General features: G+C 34.2%; 1 long non-coding RNA gene across 3 annotated transcripts in view; it reads left to right on the top strand.

Moving 5' to 3' along the window:
- Nucleotides 1–22,746, top strand: part of LOC131423538 (uncharacterized) — a 28,525-nt gene extending 5,779 nt beyond the window's left edge. Inside the window, exons 3-6 of one of the 3 annotated variants that reach the window (XR_009225239.1) lie at nt 2,206–2,284; nt 6,946–7,072; nt 14,243–14,333; nt 18,722–22,746. This is a non-coding gene — a long non-coding RNA (uncharacterized LOC131423538). The other 2 variants (XR_009225238.1, XR_009225237.1) reach the window with 2 other exon arrangements.
- The last annotated feature ends 2,288 nt before the right edge of the window (nt 22,747–25,034 follow it).

Here is a 25,034-nt window from a genome sequence, read left to right as displayed (position 1 = left end):
AGATGTAAACTTCAGATCATATAGAAGCACTCATTCCTAAGACTTAAAAACTTAATTCAACAAAATGTATCTGTGAGAGTAAAAGGAAGTTAAAATTTAAAGAATCTCAAAATTAAAAAATTTATGAATTAGACCCAAGGCATAGAATAAGTGATTACTAAGTATGATGATGTAAAAAAAAAAAAAGTTTGCCCTCTTACATCTCATAAGACAAGCCCATGGTAAGAGCCTTAACTCTATATATACTCAGGCACATAGAACTTTCCTAAGTTATTTTTTTAATTGTTTTATTTGTTTTCATTAGTTATATACATGACAGTAGAATGCATTTATGCACTTTGATATATCATATATAGATGGGATATAATTTCTTATTTTTCTGAGTGTACATGTTGTAGAATCATATTGGTCATGCAGTCACATATATACATACAGTAATAATGTCTGTTTCATTCTACTATCTTTCCTATCCCCACATCCCCTCCATTCCCCTCCCATCACTTCCTTCTATCTAAGGTAACACTATTCTTCCCTAGTGCCCACCCCCTGCCTTATTGTGAATTAGCTTCTGCATATTAGAGAAAATATTCGAACTTTGGTTTTGTGGGATTGGCTTATTTTGCTTAGCATGATATTCTCCAACTCCAACCATTTACTGGCAAGTGCTATAATTTCACTCTTCTTTAAAACTGAGTAATATTCCATTGAGTACATATACCACATTTTCTTTATCTATTCATCTATTGAGGGAAACCTAAGGTTTTTTAACCTTAAAATATTCTATGCATATTCTATCCTAAAATTTTGTAGTCAGTTATAGGAATTGCACACATTAATAAATGTTAAAACTAGGAACTGCACTAAGCATATCTATGTTTATCAATGAACACAATTCTGGAAGCAGAGTGGGGCCAAAACTACAGGCAAGTTGTGAGATTTTCTTCAAGTCTTCCACCTCTGCTTTTAGTGCTCATCTGCCAAGCCAGTTATTTATGTCCTGTGAATGTATAAACTCCAGAGAAGGCTTGTGTTGCAAAGTACTGATGATAAATATGGTGAAATACATAAATTTCTACTGAAAAAATCTCTTAGTTGCTGCTCAGTATTATTTGTTTCTTCTTAGTGAAATTTGAAATATAAGTAAGGGTGAAACGGAGAAAATAAACTGTCTTAATTTATTACGAAGTAAGTTATTACTGAGTACATATTATGGTGCATTATTATTTCCCAAAGTGTTATGTACAAAACAGGAGATTATTTGCTATAAAGTGTTTCTCTTCTCAAAATCAAGGAAATGATATCCAAAACCAGTGTCTCTGCTGGCCACACTTTCCTCATTACTTAACAGTGGGAATAATAAGCACACCTTCTTCACATTAACACAACAAAGGAGTGAAAACACGTCCCTAAACTAGAAGATCTACTGTTAGAAGCAAGGGTTTTGAGATCATATGAAAATCATCAATTCCTATGAAAAATATTAGAAGCCTTTTCTCTGAATGAGGCCATTGTGAAGCCACCATTGGACTGCTGCAGATAAACGAAGTTGAATTAAGAACATTACTTAATCCAGTGGGACAACAATGCCACCCTCACTCCCTAAATATGCACCTGATTGTTATACTATGTGGATTTAAAATCCTCCATATTTTCCATGATGGAAATAGTTAATATTTAGTCCAACACACACATGCGCGTGCACACGCACACACACACACACACACACTTGAAAACAACAGAGGAAAACAATTCATTTCAGTTTTGGCCATATCTGTCATTTTTGTTTGCAGAGATGTTTTGCTGGAATCCCATCTCATAAATTCTGGCAACCTGTAGGTGTCATTTTGTTCTAATGAGACCTCAAGACACTTTTCAGTAGATTTTGGCCTCATCTCAGCAGGGGATAGAAAGTCTAAAAGCTTAATTAGTAGTGGGTATCTTCAAAATAAATAATCATTGAAAAGAAGTAGGTTATTAAATCACATTAACCTTCTCCACACATGAATTATTCAAGCTTACACTGCATAAATGACAGAAGAAAGTCCTCAAAAAGTAAAGATATTTCCTAAATACAGGCAGAGATGCAATTGTGAAAAAATTTAAACAAAATATTGAACTAGTTTTAAATCTGTTTTCTCTGTATCTTAACATAAAAGGCCCTAAACTGATATTTATGTCAGTTATTAAACTCAACTCTTTTTTCAGGAAACAAATGCTGGATATCTACAAGATGCCAAATTTGCAATAATTAATTTTGCCACAAATGTCATCACTTCATTTTAGGGTAAGATAATATTTTGTTTTAAACCTAAATGATGGTGTCACACCCCACATACCCATGATTTGGGAGCAAATATACTGCATATACAATGTAGATCCTGGAAAATTATTTATCCTGGTATTTTGGGAGAAGTCTGAAGTACATACTTATGATGATTGTATGTTGGTGAAATTGCCAAACAGCACATTTCTCAGATCATATCCCCATCATGAAGTGAAACATGGCTGCATAGAGTACATTAAAGGGATAGTATAAATGTTTGTTGAAATAAAATTTTATAAAAAATTAAAAATTTCCTGAAAACTCATTTACCTGATTACATTTGTCTCTTGTAATATCTAATTCTCTGTCAAATTTTCTGGCAGATATTTCAAGTTTCTTTTTAATTTCTTTGTTATCTTCATTTTCTGTTTCATTCAACTGGTCCTTATTTTGTTCAATAAACAGAGAATCATTTCTTGTATTCTCCTCCTTTTTAAAGGCACATCTGCAGTAAAATATGTTTATCTTTAAATTGATTATTCCTGAGAAAAACAACTTTATTCTACTTTTTGTGTTTCTCTTATGGCAGCAGCACTTTCAACTTACCTTGTTGAGCATTATGTATTTTATAAACAACAAAAAATTCCCCTTTGGAACAAGACTGAACGTAATACTTGATCCAATAATTAAGAGTATGTGTTTTTTTCACAAATAAGAAGAAATTTTATTTATAAACTAGAGTTAATTTGAATAAAATACTCAGTAATCACTTCCCATTTCATTTTTAAATGGATATTAATATTAAAACTGTAGCTGAGGGTCTAGCTCAGCACTAGCACATCTACTTAGTTGAACTAAGCCGGTTTTGATCCTTAACACCAGAAGAAAAACTATAAATGTTTAAAAACATGTTTCTGAGCGGTGGAAAATGTCCATTTTATTATCTTTGGGAGAATTATCAGTAACAAAATTGAGAGGAAAATTGAGAGGAATTTAGAAATCTATATCAAATACCTTTTTAAAAAGTTTCTCTAAACAAATAATTCTACATTGAAAATGTATTCAGAGTAAACAAATAGAGGAAAATGATTTTCTAAATTTCATTCCTTGAAACATTCATTGTACTACAAAAACCAAAAATATAGATACAAATCCAGCCAAATTTCTATTTGTTGTATAAATAGATTCCTATTCAGGTGGTGGCACATGCCTCTAATCCCAGCAACTAGGAAAGCTGAGGCAGGAGTACCTGAAGATCAAAGTCAGCTGCTGCAACTTAATAAGGACCTAAGAAACTTAGAGTCTCAAAATTAAATAAATAAATAAATAAATAAATGAACTGGTTGGACATATGGCTAAATGGTTAAGTGCCCCTGGGTTCAATCTCTGGTACCTAAACAAATAAATAAATAAACAATCCCTATAAGATAGCCATTAAACTGTGATTGAGAAGAATATACATTTAATATTCATAAGTAATGATGATTTAACAGTGTGTTATCTTATTCACTAGATTTTTATATTCCAGATGAGTAAAATGTTTTCTCTCTTGCAATATGCTAAAAATAAGTCAGCAGTTACAAACATTCCCCCATGAACCAGTAGTATAAAGGAAAGAGTTCCAACCCTTCTTTTAATCTAGCATATCATACCTCAAATTTTGAAGTTCTTGTTTCCATACTAGATTTTTCTTTTTAATCTCTAATTTCACTGTTTTTACTTCAGAATATTTATTTTTAGGTTCAGAAACCTCATTTTCCAGTTTTGCAATTTTTTTTACATGGAGTAAACACTGTGAGCATTGACAGTTTTTAAGTTTTATTACATCAAATGAAGAACCTGAATTCAAATGTTTTAATTGGATCACAGAATTTGTATCAGGAAGGAAACAAAATAGAAATAATATGTGAGTAATTTTTATATATAAATGACTATATATTTTCACATGCATTATTCATACACTATACAAATGTAAAGAGTACCTAAAACGTGTACTATGTTCTTCAGATCAAATGGATGGGATAAGACCTCTTCTGTTGTTTAGCTTAAAGTCTAGTGGATGTGTTCCACTGTGCCCAATAAATCTTGTCTTTCTTAGGAAATATTTCTCATTATCCAAATCTTAAACAGGGTCTTTTTCTTAACAAATCTTTCTTGGTGGAGAAAGTGGATGTTGCCAGATTCAATGCAAAGAAATATCTCAAAGATTCATCTACAAATCTACCTATTCAAATATAAATGAACCAATTCTCAGAAACAAAATTTTAAAATAGATTTAAAAAACATAAATTCATATTGTTCACAAATTTTTACCTCAAAAAAATTTTTAAACAATTCCTGTTCATCATGAATGTTTCCCAAAGTGAATGATAATTTTTACACTTTTATCTGTGACCTTGTGAAATATTTTATTCAAAAATTTGACAAATTTATTTGCTACTGTAAAGACAATGTGCTTCATGTACTTCTATTTGATTTGGGCTCTGGGTCTCAATAAAAAGCATTCCTTTACTCAAGCCAACATTAGCACTTTATCAATTTTTTCTACTGTATCCTTATGATTTACACTGTAGATTGTTTCTTTTTTAATTTTTTAATTGACTTTTTAAAAATAAATGACAGGAGAATGCATTACAATTCTTATTGCACATATACAGCACAATTTTTCATATACCTGGTTGTACATAAAGTATGTTTACACCAATTCATGTTTTCATACATGTACTTTGGATAATGATGTCCATCACATTCCACTATCCTTGCTAACACCCTGCCCTTTCTCTTCCCCTCCCACCCCTCTGCCCTATCTAGAGTTTGTCTATTCCTCCCATGCTCCATGTCCTTGCCTCACTATGAATCAGCCTCCTTATATCAGAGAAAACATTCAGCATTTGTTATTTTGGGATTGGCTAACTTCACTTAGCATTATCCTCTCCAAGGCCATCCATTTACCTGCAATTGCCATGATTTTATTCTCTTTTATTGCTAAGTAATATTCCATTATGTATATATGCCACATTTTTTTATCCATTCATTTACTGAAGGGAATCTAGATTGGTTCCAAAGTTTAGCTATTGTGAATTGTGCTGCTGTAAACATTGACGTAGCTGTGTCCCTGTAATATGTTGTTTTTAAGTTCTTTGAGTATAGACCAAGGAGAGGGATAGGGGTCAAATGGTGGTTCCATCCCCAGTTTTCCAAGGAATCTCCATACTGCTTTCCATATTAGCTGTACCAATTTGCAGTCCCACTAGCAATGTATGATAGTACATTTTTCTCCACTTCCTTGCCAACTGTTTGTCTTCATAATAGCTACCATTCTGACTGGAGTGAGATGATATCATAAAAGCTGTCTATGCTAAGCCCCAGGCCAACATCATTCTAAATGGAGAAAAAATGAAGGCATTCTCTCTAAAAACTGGAATAATACAGGGATGCCTTCTTTCACCACTTCTATTTAACATAGTTCTTGAAACACTGTCCAAAGCAATCAGACAGATGAAAGAAATTAAAGTGATACGTATAGGAAAAGAACTTAAATTAGCACTATTTGCTGATGATATGATTATTTACCTAGAAGACCCAAAAAGCTCCACCAGAAAACTTCTAGAACTAGTAAATGAATTCGGCAAAGTAGCAGGATATAAAATCAACACCCATAAATCAAAGGCATTTCTCTATACCAGTGACTAATCTTCTAAGAGGGAAATGAGGAAAACTACTCCATTTATAATAGCCTCAAACAAAAAATACTTGGGAATCAAAAGAGGTGAAAGATCTAGATTGTTTCTTTACTTGTCAGTCCCTTTTGGCCATATTCTTTTCAATGTATTTTTATCCTATGTGGTTCTTACCTTGTCCATGTCCATTTATCATCTTTGTGTTTGAATCAAATTTACTGCATACAGAAGAAGCACACACTTCTCAGTGTTGTTCAGAATCACTCTGGGAAAAATAATGACAATTATGAGTTTCATATAGATTTCTGCAATCCCTTTCTGACCATCGTTATATTTATAGTTACAAAGACATTGCAATTGCAGATTTGACCATTACATTTTCTGCAATGGTATTTCTACATGAGACACAATTTCACATACAGTCCAGGTAAAACTGAACTCTACTCTTTACCTGGCTACTGATGTGGGGAAAATCAGGAAGAATGAAAGAGGAAATGGGTTCCCTTAAAACAAATTTGCTGATATGCATATATCCAAACCAACTAACTTCAGTGCTTAATTAGTAAATACTGCATTCTTTCTTAAATCTAAAAACAGGGTAGAAAATTTACTTAAAATGCTTTTGTGAATTAGATTTGATGGTATACAGTTACAACATTTTAAACAATGAAGGGCCAATTCTTTTTTGTTAAAATATGATTTGTAATGTGATAAGAGACTTTCAAATGTGTCACCTGGAGTAGGAAGAATAATACTCCTGAACTTGTTTCATTTGAGTCTCCAGAGCCTTCCAAATATTCATCACTTTGTTCAAAGTATTTACATAGTCAAATTTTCATTTTGAAAGAAGAGAGATTCAGTAAGAAGGTGTGTCTATATTTTATGTGGATACATGAGCACAGTCAATTTGGTTAGAATATGCAACTTTTTCATTGAAGAAAGGAATTTCAAGGAAGTAAGGCAGTAGCATGGCATCATTCTGTGTTTCCTGGCTACTTTCAGAGTTTGGAGCCAAAATAACTGGTGTACAGCTGCATAATGAAGAAGAAAGTCTGTATAGAAATACTAGAAAGCCATGACAGAGAGCCAGAGAACAGATGAAACACAGAAATCATATCTTTTTTTATAGGTAAGTGTGTTTATTTTATTTATTTTATTTTTTTATTTGTTTTAATTAGTTATACATGACAGTACAATGAATTTGACATATCATACATTTGAATCAGATGGGATATAATTTCTCTTTTTTCTGAGTATACAGGTTGCAGAATCACATTGGTCATGCATTCACATATATACACACAATAATAATAATGTCTGTTTCATTCTACTATCCTTCCTATCTCCCCATCCCCTCCCCTCCCCTCCCATCTCTTCTCTCTACCTAATCTAGGGTAATGCTATTCTTTTTTTCCCTCACATCTTCATACATGTATTTTGTGTAACAATGAGGGTCTCCTTCCACCATCCATGCAATTCCCTTGCTCCTTCCCTTTCCGTCCCACCCCTCTTCCCTATGTAGAGGTAATCTTCTTCCCATGCTCTTCCTCTCTTCCCCATTTTGAGTCACCCCCCTTATATCAGAGAAGACATTCCGCATTTGTTTTTTAGGGATTGGCTAACTTCATTTAGCATAATCTGCTCTAATGCCATCCATTTCCCTGCAAATGCCATGATCTTATTATTTTTTTAGTGCCGAGTAATATTTCATTGTGTATATATGCCACATTTTTTTATCCATTCATCCATTGAAGGCATCTAGGTTGGCTGTACAGTCTAGCTATTGTGAATTGTGCTGCTATAAACATTGATGTGGCTGTGTGACTTTTAAAACAAGATATGCATTCATAGAAGGAATAGCCTGCAGCTGTGCCAGGGAAAACTAGCAGGATGTAAGCAATGAATCTCCCTTCTGGAGGGCTGAGGAGAATCTCACCAACCCAATTAGGAAATGGTTAAAAGTAAGAGAGAGACAGTTCTCAAAGCAGAAATTACAAATTGCCCACAGACATATGAAAATTGGTCAACATCACTAGAATTCAAGGAAATACCATTCAAAACTGCATTGACATTTTAAATGCTCCCAGTCAGAATAACACTTATCAAGTATTCAAATAGTAAGTTTAGTGCAGGATGTGGGAGGAAAGTACAATCTTACGCTGTCAGCCTGAAAATTAAGAAACAAGTATGGACATTCCTCAGAATTCTAGGAATATGACTGCCATATGACCCAGCTTCCCCAGTCATTGATCTTAACCCCAATGTATCAAAACCAGTATGTACATGTGATTTGTGAATGTTGATGTTTTAGCACTGCATGTCACAATTATAAAGTTATGGAACCAACTCTAATACTGATCAATAGGAAAATGTATAAGGGAAAAAAGATACTTGGCACTGATTTTGAGCAAATTAGTTATTCATGATACACCACTATGTCAAACTGAATCCCAAATTGTTCACATTAATAGAATGCCCAAAACAGCAAAATCTCCTTAATTTTATAAAGGACAATATTTTAGTGAAAAATAGGAACCTTATGAAGGTTCCTCTCATTTCAAATACAGTATTTTCAGGAAAAGAGACATGGATTTTTTTCAGAGATATCAACCATAATTCTAAATACTGCCAAATCTCCTAGACAGAATGGGACTGCACGGGCAGGAGCCAAGTCACCCCGTATGTTGTAACCACACTTTCTTCCAAGATTGCAGGGAAAAAAATATCATTACTATTTTAACTTTCATAACATGGAACTCTGTCTAAACAGTGGTTATGGATGTACCCATAACAAGTAGTAGGATGGGTGTAGAAGATAAACTGAAACATAGATCAGCTGATAGCCCTGGGTAGCTAGACTTCAGTTCTGTGATCTGCCTAAAGATTAAAAGTTCCTGGCACTTTCGCTGAAACATGTTTGAAGCTCTGTGACAGTAGGTACCAAGGTTATGTCTGGAAGAAAAGTGTCCTCCTGCAGAACAACACACATGTGCCGACTCATAAGGTATGGTCAAGCCATTGAGCTGAGGGGCATTTCAAGTTCTTATCCACATTATCACCACACTGATACTTGTAGACACCCCCCTGGAGATTACAATAAAATCCTGAGGGCAAACAACTTTGAGAAGGGTGCCATTGTAGTAACTATGTGGATGGAACTCTGACATAAACAGTGGTTAACTCACAACAAGCATTTAGAATTAGCATGAGTTTAAAATAGAATCTGAGACATAGATCTGCTGAGAGCTCTGAGCAGCTAGAGCTTTGTCCTGTGGTGTACCTAAAGATTAAAATGTCATGGTACTTTGAAAAATGTGTTTTGAAGCTCTGTGACAGCAAGTGATGAAGTTATTTCTGGTAGAATAGTGGTATCATGCAAAAAAAAAAAATTCACACATAAGCACGAATACCACGTATGGTCAACCCACATAGCTGAGATACATTTGGAATCCTTGTCCACATTTCCACCACTCTAGTGCTTGTAGACACACTCCTGAGAACTACAATAGAATCCTGAGTGGAAACACGTTGTGTGAGGGTTTCATTTTAGCAACTTAGAGGGAGACATCAGAAACTACTGCATGCCTTGCACCTCCAAGACACATAGCCAGATCCCCTCACATGTTTAATAATTGTACTAATTTCTTTCAGAGAAAGGATATGAAATAGGTAGGTATTGTTTGTACATTAACAGAAAAGTACCCATCCTGAATGGTTCATATTCTGTTAATGGGCAGTTTTGTGTCTGAGTTGAGCCTGTATTCTTCTTCGGTCAAGACACTGGAATCTATGAAGAATAATGTATTTTAACTTTCACATGGATGTGAAATTAAATGTTGAGCTTTTGGGAATGAAGCTGTTTTTACATGACTGGGTTCAGTGGCATTGCATTTATGTATGTTCCTAGTTCAACTGTTTATTCCTAAGTCTCCAATTTATCAACCACCATTTAAGTATGTTTACACAGATGAAAACACAAACATTATTCAAAAATATTGGTGGAGCTGCTTATATATAAAATTATATATAATTATATTATATTATAATTATATTATAATATAATTATATTATAATTATATAAAATTGGAATCCATCTTGATTTTTTTAAAATTTTTTTAATATTTATTTTTTAGTTATCGGCGGACACAACATCTCTGTTTTGTATGTGGTGCTGAGGATCGAACCCGGGCCACACGCATGCCAGGCGAGCGCGCTACCGCTTGAGCCACATCCCCAGCCCTCCATCTTGATTTTTAAAGCTATTTTAATGTTCAAGAGAGGTCACATTCTCTATACTTAAATACAAAATTACCATTTCAATAGGCCTAATTTACCTTCTAGAATCAAGAAAAGAGAAGTAATCAGGAATTTTATTTGACACATGTGCATACCTGTTGCTGATTATATCTAGTACCATCAAGCCTCATAGGCTCTTCCTCTGATGACTTGTCCAAATGTGACTCTGCTGACAAATGCACAGATTTACTTAAACTCCTTATAAAATTAGTGTGGATGACAATTTATCCAAATAAAAATGAAGAGCAGTAATGCTCACATAATTTTATTTTCCCAATTATACTTTCATATTAAGCTTGATTTTAGGGGAATATATATATCTGTATATATTCTGTATATATATATATATATATATATATATATATATATATATATATGAATATATCTGTTATTTGAAATTTTTATTGCTGTTTGTGTGTGGGCCTGTGTATTTTACCCAGGGACATGTGTATCCTTGGCAAGGACTATAATGATTATTTAACTCACATATCATTATATTTGGAGACAGAGTGTCTGTAAACCTGATTTGCTAGAAACCGGACAGGGGGCTATCTCAGCCTCTAAAGTACCTGTAATTATAGACATGTCCTTCTGAACCCAGTACATATTGACATCGCTGAGGAGTAATGTTACTTATAAAATACTTCAGAACAGCTCTTGGGGAAACACTAGTCACCATGTACAAAACCTTTAATAATTTACAGGTTGATACACTCAAGGTAAACAAAATTTTACAGAAAAAAAAATTTAAATTTCCATGGAAACAGGAAACATTACAATTTTTACTATCACTTCATTCAAATATTAAATTGTAAACATCCTTTGTACTTTATCTTTGGTGTCCCAACTAACAGATCACATTTCCACCTTAATCAATGAACTCCATGCTGTTTTTTACCCCTTTCCCGTTCTTTTTTTTTCCTATTAGGAATCACTCTTTTTTGTGGATCTTTCATTATTATGCCTGTTATTTCTGACATAAACTAGTTTTGCTTTCACTCAGGCTACCTCAGATATTATCCAGTTTCCATACTGGGTAATAAACATGAGACCTGTAAGGTATTCCTTTTCCCATCTAGTCCATCAGTTCCTGAACATGAGGGTCCTGATTTTACTTAATGTTATTGTCAGCAGTTTTATTTACTTCCACCCATAATTCAGTTTGTGGTAGGAGTTAGAGGAGATAACAGGGACCAGGAACAAAATCTTTTCTAAAAATAGAGATGAATGGAGACTTCAAAGTGAGGCTATTAACCAGAGGAAGACAATGCGAAGAGTTTGGAAATCTGTAAATAGAGAGAGGATTTAAAGGAATATGTAATGAGAACTGCCAGAGGACACTGCAGGCAAAGAGAAGAATCAAGATACAGAGTGAGGTAGAATTTGAAAGATTATTATGAAAGATTACTAGGAAATTTAAGATACTTGGACATCCATGTTCTAAAGAGGCCAATGGTCATATATGTAGTATATACATAAATAGAAGAAGCAAGCACAATGCTATAAGCATGTGACCATGAGGGGCATGTGCATGAATGTAGATGAATAATGAGAAGGCAGTAAGCAGTGCACTAGGAAGTTGATGCAGGCATTATTGGAGGGAATGCTTCCAGAAATACAGAGGATAGAAAGTTTTCAGTGACATGTGTAAACTGAAGATTAATTACATGAACAAAGTAAGAGGCTGGGCCACAGGAATGTTCAATGTGCTTCTGAGTATAACTCAAGGTTTCAAATGAGATTTATAACAAAATGTAGCCACTGTGAATGTTGCTCTCATTTATCATGTAGTTTCTCCTATGGCAATATCTTTCTACATTGAGAAAAGGATTATATTGTAATTCTAGGAGGGTGTCTACAAGCATCAGAGTTGTGGAAATGTGAACAAGGATCCAAAATGCATCTCAGCTGAGTGGGTTGACCATATGTGGTATATCTGCTTAAATGTGTGATTTTCTGCATGCTGCCAGTTTTCTCCCAGACATAACCCTGTCACTTGCTGTCACAGAGCTTCAAACGACATTTTTCAATGAAAGTACCGTGACATTTTAATCTTTAGGCAGACCACAGGACCAAGCTCTAGCTGCTCAGAGCTCTCATCAGATCTATGTTTTAGATTCTATTTTATACCCATGATAATTCTAAATTCTTATTCTTGGTGTCTCCATAACCACTGTTTATGCCATGGTTCAATGTTGTAAAAATAAAATAGAAATGTATGTTTTTTAGTCATATCCCAGGAAGAAAGCCTGTATAAAGTAATTGGAGTGAAGTGTCTCTTGTACTAGTATTCTAATACTGCCTAGGAGATTTGGCAGTATTTTGAATATTGTATGATATCTGCACAAAAATCCAAATTTTCTTTTGCTTAAAATTCTGTGTTTGAATTGAGAGGAATCTACATTAGTTTCCTATTTCTGCTCTAAAATATTTTCCTTTATAATATTAAGGACATTTTTCTGGTACAGTTTTAAATTTTAGGACATTTAGGTTTTCATATACTTTATGGGGATTCATTTTGACATAATGGTGTATTATGAATAGCTAATTTGCTCAAGATCAGTGCCAATTTCCATGTTTTCTTAAAGTCCAGTCTTCTATTGATGGGTATCAGAGTGAGTTCCATAATGTTATAATTGTGACTTGCAATGCTAAAACTTTGAAGTTCATATTGACATGTATAATGATTTTGCTACATTGGGGATAGTATCTAGGAGTGGGAAAAAAGTGGAAAATCTTATTTCAGGATTCTTAGAATCCTGAGGAAACTCCATACTACTTTCCAGTGTAGAAGTCTTAATTTTCACTCTCACTGTGTAAGATTGCACTTTTCCCCCCACATCCTGCACTGCATTTATTATTTGAATACTTGATAAATATCTTTCTGACTGGAGGCATCTGAAATGTCAATGCAATTTTTAATGGTATTTCCTTGAATTCTAGTCATGTTGACCAAGTTTATTGTTTCTGTATACAATTTGTAATGTTTGTTTTGAGAAGAGTCTATCTCCTGTTTTTCTCCATTTTTGAATTGGGTTGGTGAAATTCTCCTCAGCCCACCAGAAGGGTGATTCATCTCTTCCACCCAGCAAGTATTCCCTGGCATGGATATAGACTATTCCATCTATGAATGCATTCCTTGTTTTAAAAGCCATTATTTCTATATTTCATCTGGTCAAAAGCTCTGTGTTGTGGCTTTCCAGTGTTTTCCCACAGCCTTTACTTTTCATTGTGCAGTCATACACAAATTTTTCTTGTTCTAGTCTCTGAAAATAGTCAGTAAACACAACATGTTCTTCTGCCTTACTTCCTTTGGATTCCTTTTAGTTTTTTCTTCAGTGAAAAGTATTGCCTACCCTACACAGATTGAGTAATCACGTTTGTGCACATGAAATACAGACACATTTTCTTTCTGAATTTCTCTATTCTTAAAATGAGATTTTGTATAGGTAAATATTTTGCTGAAAGACATTAATATTTGGAAAACTCTGGTGACTCACATCAGACAAGTTCAAGAGTGTTTAATACCCACACAAGATGATAGATTTGAAAGTGTCTTATTACATGTAGTATCATATTTTAACACTAAACATTCAGCCCTTCCATGTTTAAAATATTGAATCTGTGTAACATTAATTCCATTTCTCATAAGAGTTTTAAATAAATATTCTACTGTGTTTGGTGTTTTTCTGGAAAGTACAAAGTTTACTAGTTGAGCACTAATGTGAGATGTTTTGGATATATGTATATCAGTGATTTTGTTGTTAGGGAACTCATTTCCTCTTTCATTCTTCCTGCTTTTACCCCATCAGTAGCCAGATGAAGAGAGGAGCTCAGCTTCATTTGGACTGCATAGGATAGTGTCTCATATGGAAAGTATTGTTTCACCAAATGTAATGGTCTAATCTCCAATACCAATGACTTCACAATTATAAATATGGGTATCTGTAAAGAAGGATGATGAAATCTATATGCAACTCATTATTATCATGATTTTTACCAGAGTCATTCTGAGCAACATCCAGAAATGTGTGCTTCTACATCTGGTGAGTTCCATCAAAGAGCAAAGAAGAAAATAAATGGACAAGTACATGGTAAGATCCACATAGGATACAAAATGCATTGGAGGGAATATTGCCAAAAAACATATGAACACTAATATACAATAATTGTTCAAAGAATGTGCCTGTTAGATAACTAGTAAAGAAATGGAAGGTAAGAAGTGACATATCTTATTAGGTTTCAACCACATGTTGAATTGGGGGTATTGCTAAAGGAACAGAACTATGAGTTGCATTTAGTTGCATTTAAGACATACTTCTATTACAACTAAATTCAAAATAAGAAAAAGGAGAGAAGAAGCAGGAATGAAGACTGAGAAAGGCAGTGAGTACACAGAGAAAAAAGGAAAAAGAATCATTTGTACTCAGGAGAAGTTGCAAACTTCAAGCCACAAATGAGAAGGGAAAAGAGCAGGGTTTTCAAAATGTGAGAAGGATTTGAGTTTCAAATTGCAAAGATGAATGAAGGGAAGAGTAAAACTTTCCCAACCTTCCTGACTTATTCAGAGTTGAAAAAGAATTTAAGAGTAATGACCTGATCCCACAAAGATAAGTTCATTTACCATAAATGATTAGGCATATATACAATTTAGTGACAGGCAACATGTTGCTACACCCTAGGACAAAAATGTAGGACAGAAACAGCAAATGGAAAAGTAGAAAGAAATATGAATGGGTACTGAGCATTTCCCAAATCCACAGGTATCTAAAATTAACTTTGAAAAAAAATGACACTGGAACTCTAGAACTGTAAGAAATCATCTTTTGGGAACCATATTCAAAATCTTATTCTGACTCAGCAGATCTTGGCTTCTACATGTCCATTACATTCTAAATTGATTCCAATGATTCTGGTCTACAGACAACATGATTTTCTATACATGAACAGCTATTGGTTCATACAGTAGAGGACACAAGCAGATTAAGTGCAAATATAAACCTTGCTTTATTCTGAGCATGTTTCTTGAGAACTAGGAGGGACTCCAAAGTCTTAGATGAAGAATTTGTATTACTAAAATAAATTTGTTACATTGGCAGGCAAGAAGGAGTGGCAAAAATTCATACATAGAATGTAAAATGGAAGAGCTAAGAAGAAAGGAAAATGAGGGAAGTACAAAGAATTTACATAAGAAATATGAGGAAATGGAGAGCATGTTACTCCGCTCTTTTCAGTTTGTCTGCTTTCAAACTATATCTGGTGTAGAGACAATTGAAACTAGTGGGGATTCGAAGATTCAGGACAACATACAGCTACCAATTTCTCTTCTCTGTATCTAGTAGGCACCACAATATGTGGGGCATCCATGTGTGTTACTCGGGTGAACAACATTACATTTTTGAAGAATTTGTTGTTTTAAAGAAGGCTAATATTTCTATTCATATTGATCTTATTATTATCCTTAATATGTTTGTTTTTATCATTATTTTATTGTTGCTAGGTTGAAAAACCAATTCCATGGCATGCCAGGAATGCATGACATTACTGAGATAAATTCTGAAATCTAGAGTGCCAATGTTGTGATGAACCAGAACTTTTATGCAAATACTTTCCTCAAATATCAACACTGTTACTCTGAATGTATTTACCAATTTCTTTAAAACACAATAGTTTATTAATATCTGATAATTCTGCAAGCTTTCAGAACAGTTTTCCTTTTGGATTATCTTGTCTGAACTCTTTATGCTTTATAATAAACACATTGTCTGCATAGTTGTGGGACCACTATATTCACACAAGAGAGGAAAAATAAACTTAATGTTGGTTAAACCAGATGATGAAGGAAATAAAGAGGCACCAGTTTCCCACATGGGTATGAATCACATATCTATGTATATTAGCTGTTATTGTAAACACTATATCTGAGCTAATTAGGTAAGAAAACTCTCTCGGATGAGCAAAAAATATAGCTTCCCCCAGAATCTCAACACAATATCGAACTTGTTAATTATAAGGTAAATGAAGGACAGGAAACATATTTATAATAAAATGGATTCAATGATTCTGATATAATTCACTCAAGATATCTGCTGCCATATTTCCAATTCAGCTTTGACATTGAACTTCTAACGGTCCTTCTCACCTCCTCTGAATACAGATCACTGTGCTCTCCAGCATTATGCATCTTGAATTGTTGAATATATTAATATTTTTGTATAAATGGTCATTGCAAAATTGATTTTACCTTTGAAAATTTAACTGCAAATTTTTCTAAACACATATTTATGATTTTGATTTAGTACCTTTGAGTCTTGTGGCTTTACTCAACACATATGTAATTTATTTTACTCCTTTCCTATAAAATAGATCCATTATTTGCTGGAGAACAGTTTTTCCCAGAAATTTTGAGTAAGAGTTGTAAATCGAGAATATACTTGCAAATACCAATGAAATGTTTGCTCATATTTCTGTGACATGTTTTGGTTGTTTATCATTCTTCTCAATGATGTGCACCGAATGAGATGCTTTTGCATGCTAAGCAGTTGCTCTACAACTGAGCGTCTACCACAGATCTTTCTGATCCTCTGTGGGCTTTGTACATACATATTTCAGGTTCCTACATGAGTTTTCTCAATGTAGAAAGATTAAAATATGTCCTAATAATTTTATTATAACCAAGCCTTCTTTTTTTAGCCAGGTACATATTTTTTTCCTACTCCATGTCTTCATTTTGTGGTATTCTAGAGATTGTTTAAAATATATATTTCATTTATAGATGATAAACATTTTTCTTTAAGGTTTGGTTGTTGTTGAAGTATGTTCCCTCCCCCTGAAAGAGATACTGGTGAGTGAAATAGCATGTAGAACATGCTCATTTGTGGACAAGGTGCTGAGATATAACCCCTGCCCAGGACACATCCAAAGGAAAAATTTGCATGCTACAAGGTTCCACATGTAACCAAGGAAGGGAAATCCATCCAAATGCATGGAAATCCTCAACCTATGAACATCAACATCATGAGAAAAGAAGGCAAAAACACACCACCAAAATTTCCAAATAACTGCATCCACTAAAGATAAAACATAAATATGGTTTAAAATCCATGAGAGAGGTAAGATGAATATGTTTAATAATTGTATTGATTTCTTGCATGGGAAGGATATATAATAGGGAGATATTCTTTGTACCCTAACAGAACAGGACCCATCATGAATGGTTCATATTCCATTAACAGGTAATTTGTGTTGATTTCATTCTATTGCTCCCTTGATCTAAAAATTCTAGTCCAAGGAGAATTATGTCTTAAACATTGGCATGGGTGATAGGTAATGAGAAACAAAAATCTTGAGCCTTTAGGAATGATGGTCTTTTCACATAAACGAGTTCTGTGATCATTGAAGTTTTGTATGTTCCTTGTTTCAACCCATTATTTCTGGGTCTCCAGTTTATCACATTAAAGAATGTCACACAAATGAAAACAATTGTTATTCAAAAATATTGGCTCAACTGCTAGCGTAAAGTTTATTTTTAAGCTGCCATGGCTTCTAATACTACTTTCATGTTCATGAACAGTTAAATTCTTTTAAATATTAAATTACAATATTTAGGTCCCTAAAGAGTATTCTATGAGATCAATTCATTTGTTGTCATTTACCTTCTAGAAGCAAAAAAAAAAAAAGAAAGAAAAGAAAAAGAAAGAAGTAATCTGGGAAGTTTAAATTGGCACGTGTACATACCTATTGCAAGCTATTATCAGTGCCATTATGCCTCTGTTGCTCTTCCTCTGATGGCACATCAAAATGTGACTCTGGTGACATATGCACAGATTTAAACTACTTAAAAATATAGACTAACGTTTATACACATAAAAGTAGTAGTTTTATGTAATATTATTTTTCCGAATATGGCTTTAAATAAAGCTTAATTTAAGATAAATATTACTATGGTCTGAAATTTTTATTGGAGTTTCTCTGGGTTCCTATGGATTATATGATCATATATAATCATACCAGGAACTTCTACATATTTGCCAAGATCTATAGAGCTAACTTTGAATCCCAGACCTTTATTTGTATGGAGACAGAGTTTCTGTAAATTCCCTGGTTTTCCAGAAACTTAATATGGGCCTACAATTACAGATGTGCACCTCTGTACCTAGTACATATGGAGATCATTGAGGAGTAATTTTACTAATGCTTCGTGAGGGGACACTAGGTGTCACAATGTAGAATGCCAGAATGCCTATTATAACTCAGAGGTTAATCCACTCAAGGTAAAATAAAATTTCACAGAAAAAAAATTTGCATGACCATAAAATCAAGAAATATTACACTGTTTTCTATTGCTTTGTTCAAAGAGTAAGTTTAAAAAATCACGCTGTACATCATTTTGGATTTCCCAAATAAAAATGATCACACTTACACCTTTATCAATGAACTCCATGTTTCTTTTTCTTTCCTTTTTCTTCTCTTTATCTGTTAGGACTCACTCTGTTTTGTGAAACTTCCATGATTATGTCTGTTATTCCTGACAAGAACTGAAATTACTTTCTCTGGAATTACCTCTGATATTGGCCAACTTCTATACTGGGTAATAACCGTGTGACGTGTGATTTATTCCTTTTCCTGTTTAGTCCGTCAGTTCCTGGATTTGAATGGACCAGTTTTATATCACATTGGTGTCAACAGCTTTATTTATTTCTATGGACAAATGACTTTGTCGTAAGGGTTAGAGAAGATAACAAATCCCAGTGACGATATATTTCTAGAGGTAAGGATGAATGGAAACTTAAAAAGTGGGGTCATCAGCCTGAGGCAGGAAATGAGAAGAGCATGGAAAGTTTGGAGACAAATTTCAAACCATAGTAATATTGACCTTAGATATTTAATTAACATTAAATAAATAACATGGCATAGAGAAAAGGGTTAAATGGGAACATGTTTCTCTGACAATATAGGGATTGCTAAGGAGAACTGCCAGAGGACAGTGCAGCAGAGAAAGGGATCAAGATACAGAGTTTGTACAATTTCTATCATGAAAGTTTTCTAGGAAAGGTAAGATGCTTGGATATCCACATTCTAAAGAGGGCTGATGGTCATACATGCAATACATGCATAAATAGCTGGAACAATCTCAATGCTATGGGCAGTTGAACATGAGGAGCATGTGCATGAATGCAGTTGAATAATGAGAAGGCAGAAGTGCACTAGGAAGTTGATTCAGGCCTGAATTGGTGTGTGTGGGGGTCTTTTCAGAAATATTAGAAAAATTTCAGTGACTTGTGATAATGAAGGTTGACTGAATGAGAAAGAAAGAAGCTGGGCCCCAGGAATGTGAGATTCTGCACCTGACTGTTACTCAAGGTTTCAAATGAGATATGTAATAAAACATACCACCTGTGAATGTTGATTTCTTCTATCATGTACTTTCTCCTATGGCAATATCTTCCTATATTGAGGGAACTTCTTTAGGAAATTTTTGGGCTTTTTTTGAAATTTGGATATATACAAAACCCACCAGAGAATCAGAGAGGTCTGTGGGAGAGGTTCAGCAGGAGAGAAACTGCTTAGTATGCAAAAGGATCTGGTTCAGTGCCCACCATTAAGATGAAAATAAACAAACAAAACATGTCACAGAAATATAAGCAAACATTTCATCAGTATGTGCAAGTATATTCTCAACTCACTACTTAGTTGAAGAGTTAATTTCCTCATGCTTTTACAGAAATATTTTAGAACTTGGATGCAATCATCAATACATATGTGTTGAGCCAAATCCTCCCAACACATTGAGCAAAAAATATACATCATGAATGGTGAGTTTGATATCATTTCAAAATATTTAATATAGGTTTCCCAAAGAAAATAGTTACCTGATTTGAGTGTCCATGAAGTCTTCTTCCATTTTTCCTTTTTTGGAAGAGAATCTTTGCTTATGATCGTAGGCTTGATGTGCTTAGAAATAAGATATTATGTAAATGTTTTACATTGTATCTAGCATGTATTTTAATAATGTAACATAAACAAAGAAGTTGAATTACCTTTCTGGTAATTCTGAAATACTAAAAAGGAAATGAGAAAAATATTCAACAAAATCTGAACATAACAAAACTACCCACATATTCCTACTGAATGAATATAGACCAGAGTCCTGGTGGTTATCAATGATGAAGACTACTTTAGCTTTCGGACTTCTGTATTTGTATGTGATTTATTGTTGAGTATGGCCACAAGACTGAAATGTACTAAATGTAAATTGGGTTTTGTAAAATTTGCAGCTAAGTTTCCTATGGTAAAATCATGTTTCAATGACCAAAAATACAGAAACATTGTTTTAAATACTAATGTCAAAGTGCAGAATGCTGCAGAGCACATCATCTGTATTCACAGGAGCAAGGAAGGAACCTGAGATGTTCAAAGTCAAAGCTGAATTAAAATATGGCAGTACATATCTCAAGTGAAGCCTATCAAAAATATATAGGTCATTTTATTGTAAATATGTATCCTGTTCCTCATTTTTCTTATAATTACTAAGTCCAAAATTTTTATAAGATTCCTGAGAAAGGTGTACTACATTTCTCATTAGAGAGAATTTTCTGAGCTAGCTCAGATATGTTATTAGAATAACAGCAAATACATGTATGGGTGTTTTATCATACCCATGTGGGAAACTGGTTCATCTTCTTTTCCAGAATCCTTTTTTTAAACCAACATCTTGTTTCTTTTTCCACTCTTTTGCAAGATACTGGTCTCACATCCAATAAAAAATTATGATAAAGCACAGAGATTACAATCGGCAGGGAAAGTATTCTGAAAACTTGCAGAATTATTAGATATCAATAAGCTATTGTATTTCAGTCATTAGTATGTACACTGAAAATATGAGTCTTGCTATTCGAAGATAAATTACAAACAACTTATAGTTTAAAAATGACTCTGGGATGGCATATCTAGACAGCTTTTTGTATTTTTCTGAAAGACCTAATTGATCAGAAAATTAGCTATCTAGCGTTCAGAAATTAACTCAGTGATAAGAGTGAATTTCTGACATGCTCAGGAACATCCAACTCAACAACATAATGATAAAACAATAATAATAAGGACAATAATAAATAAAATGAAAATATTTTCTGTCTAAAAAACAACCAATATTTCAAAAATGCTTGCTTGCTTATCTGAATGACTCTTATGGATGCTGTATTCATCATGGTGCCTAATAGATATGGTGGAAAGAAATTGGTAGATGCATGTTGCACTGATTCTTCTAGTCCCTACTGGTGCAAATCATCTCTGAACTAGGAATACTATCAACTTTGGTTTGAAGGAAGACACCCTGAAAACACTATATAACATTCTCTAAGTTTTCTCATTTTCCTCAGTAAAATTTTCCTAGTTTTCTCATTTCCTCTTTGGTCCCTCCCTCCCTTTCTCTTCCCTTTAGCTTTGCCCAAGTAACCTCTAGAGCTGGGAGCTTGATTTTTTACATTTTACATTCTTTGTATGAGTCACTTTCACCCCCTCTGGCCTGTCAATATGGCAAATTTTTCTTAGAAATATGATGTCTATGTCTTTATCTTTTGAACTCTTCACACTTCCCAAGTGACATGCTCAGAATGAAAGCAAGATTTATGCTGGCACTTGATCTGCTTGTGTCCTGAATTGTAGGAACAAATATCTGTTCATTTATATTTCCCAAATGGACATCCTATTAGTGGCTCCAAAATATGCTATCTGCAGATTAAGATCTTTGGAGTCACCTTAGAATATAATTGACATGTAGAGGCAAAGACCTGCTGAATAAGAATGAACTTTTAAACCTGGTCCACAAGAGATGATTCATTAAAGTTTCAGGCTTCCATAGTGAACTTTTTTGGCTTCCAATACCTCTACCTTAACTTGAATGTAGCTTTGTGTTTCTCCCTAGGATTTCCCCCTCAAAGTGAAAGTTTAGAAAGAGCAGTAATCTTTCCAAAGTGAATTTTAGGTATCTGTGGATTTGTGGATCACTCCACAACCATTCATACTTGTTTCTAATTCCCTTGTTTATTTTTCTGCCCTGTATACTTTTTGTAGGTAGTCCCAACATCTTTTTATCACTAAATTTTACACCTTTATAATCATTTGTGGTAAACAAAATTAGCACTGTGGGGTCACTTCTTCAGCCCTCAATTTTGTGAGTAAGTCAAGAGGAATGGGAAATTTTTACTCTACCTCTAATTTAATTTTGGAAATGGAAACTCACAAATTCTTCCACACATTGAAATCCCTGCTTTTTTTCCTTCTTATATATGATTTGTTTTTGGTTTTTTGGTTTATTTTTTTTTATTTTTTATTTTTTTTTATTATTAGTTGTTCAAAACATTACAAAGCTCTTGACATATCATATTTCATAAAATTGATTCAACCAGATTATGAACTCCCATTTTTACCCCGTATACATATTGCAGATTCACATCTGTTCCACATCCACTTTTTTACATACTGCCATACTTGTGTCTGTTGTATTCTGCTGCCCTTCCTATCCTCTACTATCCCCCCCTCCCCTCCCCTCCGCTCCCATCTTCTCTCTCTACCCCATCTACTGTAATTCATTTCTCTCTCTTGTTTTTTTCCCCTTTCCCCTCACTTCCTCTTATATGTAATTTTGTATAACAATGAGGGTCTCCTTCCTTTACCATGCAATTTCCTTTCTCTCTCTCTTTCCCTCCCCCCTCTAGACCCTGTTTAATGGTGATCTTCTTCTCATGCTCTTCCTCCCTATTCTGTTCTTAGTTGCTCTCCTTATATCAAAGATGACATTTGGCATTTGTTTTTTAGGGAATTGGCTAGCTTCACTTAGCATAATCTGCTCTAGTGCCAACCATTTCCCTACAAATTCCATGATTTTGTCATTTTTTAGTGCAGAGTAATACTCCATTGTGTATAAATGCCACATTTTTTATCCATTCATCTATTGAAGGGCATCTAAGTTGGTTCCACAGTCTAGCTATTGTGAATTGTGCTGCTATGATCATCAATGTAGCATTATCCCTATAGAACGCTCTTTTAAGGTCTTCAGGGAATAGTCCAAGAAGGGCAATAGCTGGGTTAAATGGTGGTTCCATTCCCAGCTTTCCCAGGAATCTCCATACTGCATTCCAAATTGGCTGCACCAATTAGCAGTCCCACCAGCAATGTACAAGTGTACCCTTTTCCCCACATCCTCGCCAGCACTTGTTGTTGTTTGACTTCATAATGGCTGCCAATCTTACTGGAGTGAGATGGTATCTTAGGGTGGTTTTGATTTGCATTTCTCTGACTGCTAGAGATGGTGAGCATTTTTTCATGTACTTGTTGATTGATTGTATGTCCTCCTCTGAGAAGTGTCTGTTCAGGTCCTTGGCCCATTTGTTGATTGGGTTATTTGTTATCTTATTGTTTAATTTTTTGAGTTCTTTGTAAACTCTGGATATTAGGGCTCTATCTGAAGTGTGAGGAGTAAAAATTTGTTCCCAGGATGTAGGCTCTCTATTTACCTCTCTTATTGTTTCTCTTGCTGAGAAAAAAATTTTTAGTTTAAGTAAGTCCCATTTGTTGATTCTTGTTATTAACTCTTGTGCTATGGGTGTCCTATTAAGGAATTTGGAGCCCGACCCCACAATATGTAGATCGGAGCCAACTTTGTCTTCTATCAGACGCAGAGTCTCTGATTTGATATTAAGCTCCTTGATCCATTTTGAGTTAACTTTTGTGCATGGCGAGAGAAAGGGATTCAGTTTCATTTTGTTGCATATGGATTTCCAGTTTTCCCAGCACCATTTGTTGAAGATGCTATCCTTCCTCCATTGCATGCTTTTAGCCCCTTTATCAAATATAAGATAGTTGTAACTTTGTGGATTAGTCTCTGTGTCCTCTATTCTGTACCATTGGTCCACCCGCCTGTTTTGGTACCAGTACCATGCTGTTTTTGTTACTATTGCTCTGTAGTATAGTTTAAAATCTGGTATCGCTATGCCGCCTGATTCACACTTCCTGCTTAGAGTTGCTTTTGCTATTCTGGGTCTTTTATTTTTCCATATGAATTTCATGGTTGCTTTATCTATTTCTACAAGAAATTCCATTGGGATTTTGATTGGCATTGCATTAAACCTATAGAGAACTTTTGGTAATATTGCCATTTTGATGATGTTAGTTCTGCCTATCCATGAACAGGGTATATTTTTCCATCTTCTAAGATCTTCTTCTATTTCTCTCTTTAGGGTTCTGTAGTTTTCATTGTATAAATCTTTCACCTCTTTTGTTAGGTTGATTCCCAAGTATTTTATTTTTTTTTTTGAGGATATTGTGAATGGGGTGTTTTTCCTCATTTCCATTTCAGAAGTTTTGTCACTGATATACAGGAATGCCTTTGATTTATGCGTGTTGATTTTATATCCTGCCACTTTGCTGAATTCATTTATTAGTTCTAGTAGTTTCTTTGTAGACCCTTTTGGGTCTTCTAGGTATAGAATCATGTCGTTCACAAATAGTGATAATTTAAGATCTTCTTTTCCTATTTTTATGCCTTTAATTTCTTTTGTCTGTCTAATTGCTCTGGCCAGTGTTTTGAGAACTATATTTAATAGAAGTGGTGATAGAGGGCATCCCTGTCTTGTTCCAGATTTTAGAGGGAATGCCTTCAATTTTTCTCCATTCAGAATGATGCTAGCCTGAGGCTTAGCATAGATAGCTTTTACAATGTTAAGGTTAGTTCCTGTTATCCCTAGTTTTTAGTGTTTTGAACATAAAGGGATGCTGTACTTTGTCGAATGCTTATT

The sequence above is a fragment of the Marmota monax genome, unplaced genomic scaffold, assembly GCF_021218885.2.
Source record: "Marmota monax isolate L192 unplaced genomic scaffold, Marmota_monax_Labrador192_F-V1.1 WCK01_AAM20220418_F8-fsc01670, whole genome shotgun sequence".
In the NCBI taxonomy this organism is placed as follows: Eukaryota; Metazoa; Chordata; class Mammalia; order Rodentia; family Sciuridae; genus Marmota; species Marmota monax.
The sequence above is the reverse complement of the archived record's forward strand: the minus strand, read 5'-3'. Positions and strand labels throughout refer to the sequence as shown.